Below are 4,788 nucleotides of genomic sequence, written 5' to 3' on the forward strand. Positions count from 1 at the left end.
TGAAATTTGGCCAATAAAGCCTGTGCCTCAGTTGTCACCACAGGAGTGGTTGCAGGCATGGGATGTTACTAAAATTATAATTCAGAGTTTGCCACAACTCTGCAGTTCATCTGTGTCACTGTTTAACAGTGTCCACCATGAACATACAAATCAGAGAGTTTTGTCGCAAATTTGTAACTCCCACAGCTCCTCATATGTCTTTACTGCATGCTGCAGTGAACTGGGATTGGACTGCTGGCTCACTGTGGACATGTTGCATCATTCAGCTGTAGCAGGCTGCCGCAGGAACTGCTATGTTGTGGTCAGTAATGCATAACTGCATGACACTTTAAACCTCTTGTTGAGTTGAATTACTCTCGTAACTTCCGTCAACTGCTATGCCATCATTAACCTTCTTCTCTGAGACCAATGTAAACTCTTCCATGTTGCAAGTTGAATTATATGTGTGTGACTTGTGTCCAACTTTCATAAACAAGCACAATAATTACTGGTTGATCCCATTAATAAAGATAGTCACAATTTATTTTCTCCAAAATGTTCTTCCTTTTTCTCCCTCAGGCACACATAGATATCTTCTTCTTTAATAGCTGGATAATTCAAATGCAGCTATAAAACACGTTTACTGTTAGATGTTCCTTTGTTGACTCCCATTGTCCTGACAGCGCCATGTATTCGTGGGTATTTTCATGACCTTTTTTTTCCACCTTCTCTTCACGTCCTTCATCAGTGTAGCCAAATGGAATGTTTCCTTGGTCTTCATTTTGTTAATGGTGTGTTAGGAATAGGCCATTGAAACAGTCCAGTAATCGATCTGTTACTTCCGTATCTTGCTGGGTTTCTTGTGGTCACTGTATAGTACCAATGCTGCAATGGTCCTGTTATTCAGTATCCCTAAACCATGACATGCATTGCCTTCCAACTAGATGTTGTCATGCATCCATCTCCCCACAAGACTTGGAACAATAGTATAATAAAATTGGAACATCAATGCCATGACGATTTCTTTGATATCATGGAGGTCACATGTGCTTCATGCCTTTCCCCCACAGTCCTGTGGAGCAAACAACTCCACCTACCAGGTAGAAGTGCCATTTCATGGTCTGCATTGCCAATAGCACAGGATTGGTACAATTCTGATCTGCACAAGCCATAGAAAAACCTTCCAAAAGATGGGTGTTCCCTGCTTATTGACTAACTTAACCCATTAACATCTTTCATCTGCCAGTGGATATCAAGGATATGGAACATCTCATTCTATGAATGACATGTTACACGTCAAAAGTTCCACATTTATTTAGAAGCATTTAAAATACAGGAATTAAAGATGATTCCCGTGTGTTTAAGCCTTCAAAGTAAAACAGCTGTTGACTGTCACAATGTCTTTCACTGTGCGTGAAGAAAAACTAACTTCAAAAGAAACACATGCAAATGAGGCTGACACGAGCACCAGTAGTTATATATGTACATGCAAATGAAAAATGCTTAAAAACTGGTCATCTTCAATGGATCACCAGTGGTAAAGCACTACACTCACATTTGGAAGGGCAGCAGTTCAAGTTCCAGTCCGGCCATCCTTATTTAGGTTTTCCACGATTTTACTTAAAGCATTTAAGGTGAGATGGTTCCTTTGAAAGGGACATGGTCAGTATCCTCTCCTAAACTTATCTCAGTCCCTAATGACCTTGTCATCACTGGGACATCTACATTGCTAAATGAGCATTGTTGTTCTTGGTGAACTGTTCCACATGCAGGATGTCTAACTAACAGCATCCAGGGACAAGAAAGATTTGATATTCAGTATTTTGTATAATTATTGGCCAATTTAAATTGCTTTCAGGATCTACTCATTAAGAGACATAATCTTATGTTAATGGTTTAACACAATAAGACTACCATTACAGTTATACACTGTGTATTCATTGTTCTTGCAATAAAATTTCAGCAGCAGGCATGATATTTTAATTTATTACTTCTTTACCACTAACTCTGTTTGCAACTCATTTTGCAAATAGAATTCACATACACCAATGAATATAACTGCAAAATTATTTTCATTGTGTGTGACACACTTCAGGAGACACAATGTCATAAACATTGAGATGTATTAAAAACTAGTTTTCACTTAAAACAAAGCACAAATATTCAGACCATACTCTCACATTAACTCATCTGTAAAGTAATCAAATGAAAGTATCGGTCAGAATGTTGTAAAACATAATGTACTATTTACAGAGTTGATCAAAGAAAACGTAAGTAGTTCACACTGCACTGTAATTAATCCTACATCTCCCCCTAAATGTGAACTTCAGACAAAAATCAATAAAACAAAAAATACCCAAAAACCATCAGAGCAAAACACATTGTTTACTTATCTTTATTCCCAAAATTTATCTCTTAACACAGCAATTTCAGGGTCACTAAATTCCATCATCAGTAAATCAAATCACATTTGAATATAAGATAGTCAAGAATACAGAAATAAATTTGCGGAATAAGGAGAAGTGAATAATATTAAAACTGAGCAGTTCCATCCATCCTTTAGTAGAGTCCCATATCATGTTAAATTGATTCTTCCAGAGGGATCAGGTGATAACCATCCATTTCATCTATGGAAATTTAGTATCTGCAGAAGGCGTGACAAGATCGCTACACAACACAGTTGGTGCGGGTACTTCACAGGCCAATGATGGCTCACTAACAACCATGGGACAGAGCCCCATTCACTTAGATACACGCACTACAGTACACGCAGCAGGTGGCTAACAGCTGAGTGCACAACTCGGCACAAAGTGCATAGCTATGTCTGAGGTGGTTTAACTCTGCAGGAGCACTGATGTGCTCCACTTACTGCCCCTCTCACGTAAACTTCTGTCAGCAGGTCTGCCCATATGACTTGATCCATGTACCCTCCATGTCAAGTTTCTGAACTAATCTGCTGTCCTACTCAAGCTAGCTCATCAGCTCCCATCATGACATCCGCTGGTGGTGATACTAAATTCCTCCCTGTGGAAAGGCCATGTAGGGCCAAAAATGACCAGGCTTGGACTGTGACCCCTAGCATAGAACCGGAGAGAGTGCTGGAGAACCTGGCAGTAGACTGCCTATCAAAAGAGGCAACAGTTATGCTGTGAGCTCCACCAGAAGAGTGGAAGGACACAGAGGCTGCAGCAACAGCAGGTCCACGGGTGGCAGTGGGGACAAGACTACCCCATCAATGAAGGTGGAGAAGAGATGGAAAGGGAGGGGGCAGCTCAAAATCCACGGGGTCCACCGTGGCAGGCGGAGGCACGAGCTGCACTGGGGCCTGAGGCTGCAGGCAATGGGAGGACAGTGTAAAGTGTGTCAGTGTAAAGGCACGCTGCTGCAAGTAGAAGCCTACTCTGGGAACAACATCATAATGAATCCTGCCACTCAGCTGACTGTAAGGCTGCAGTGGCAACACTCCAGCAGGGCATGAGGCTTGTGAGTCGGTGCAGCAAAATTAAGAGAACTCGTGGCTGGTGCCCATGCAAACATTTTACTGGACTGCACATGTTGACTGGCATCGCCTGCTACTGCTACCTAGCCAGAAAAATCGACAATGTGTCATCGCAGAAAGGGGCAGATATGAACTTCTTCATACGGGTCTTGAATGTAAGAACAAAGCGCTACACCACCGAGCTAGAAGCTAGGTGAAAGGGGCAACAGTCACATGCTGAATACCATTGCAGATGGAAAAGTCTTCAAATTCCTGTGACATAAAATGCCTACCATTATCAGACATTAGGGTTCTAGAGGATCTCTCAATATATAAAAAAAAACCAACAACATGCAAACAATGGTTGTTGATGACATTAACAACAGCTTGGCTATGTACAGGAAATTCAGTAACACACCGACCACCAACAACCATTTGCTGCCCTAAAATGGACCCACAAAATCGACGTGCACTCTGTCCTAAGGGTACACTGGGACTGGCCAAGGAGAGAACTGGCATGATTCTCTGCACCAGATGCCTGATGTCACAATCAATCTCCAGCTAGTGGACATGGTGTCACACCTTTGCCTTCATCCGATTCATACGCCAGTGCAATGCATGCAGCAACTGGATAATGCTGGGACGCAACACCGGGGGGGACAACCACTTGACAACAATGCTCCTCTGTACCAAACATGAAGACTACCAAGACAACAATGAGTTGAGCAAGTAGGAGAAAAAATGCATGCCATGCTGGATCTGCACCCGAAAAATCATGCTCTGGCAAAGAGAATGGAACAGAGGTGATAAAATTTCAGGAACCACTGACACCTTAAGAGAAACATTCCCCAAAATTTTCTCATCAGCCAAAGGTATTCTCAAACAGCAGGCTGTAGGACTGCAGTATGTGTCGAGCTCAAAGGTATTTTGCGCCAATGGCGAGTTGACCGCTATCAATGTAAATTGCCATTCCACATTCCATTGTAATGCATGAAGATGGAGAATTGACCTCACAAAATAATGCACTGTTTACTATAAGAGACAACTTGATGGAGTGCCATTGCAACTCAGGGCATCCCAAGATCCTGTATGCATCCAAATTCACGAGGCTGGCTGATTCTCCTGTGTCTTCTTAAAATTGGACTGACTACCCATCTGCAATCAGCGTCAGCAAAATATGCGTCTGTGGAAAAACACCGAGCCATCCAATGACAGACTCATGGCTCGACAATTGTCACAAACAGTTATCCTCTCTGACAGCATACCCCACAAATGGCCTCCATGTGTGAGCAGTCTTGGCAGACAATGCAACAAATGACAATCAGGGTAGG

The sequence above is a fragment of the Schistocerca gregaria genome, chromosome 5 (assembly GCF_023897955.1).
Source record: "Schistocerca gregaria isolate iqSchGreg1 chromosome 5, iqSchGreg1.2, whole genome shotgun sequence".
Classification (NCBI taxonomy): Eukaryota; Metazoa; Arthropoda; class Insecta; order Orthoptera; family Acrididae; genus Schistocerca; species Schistocerca gregaria.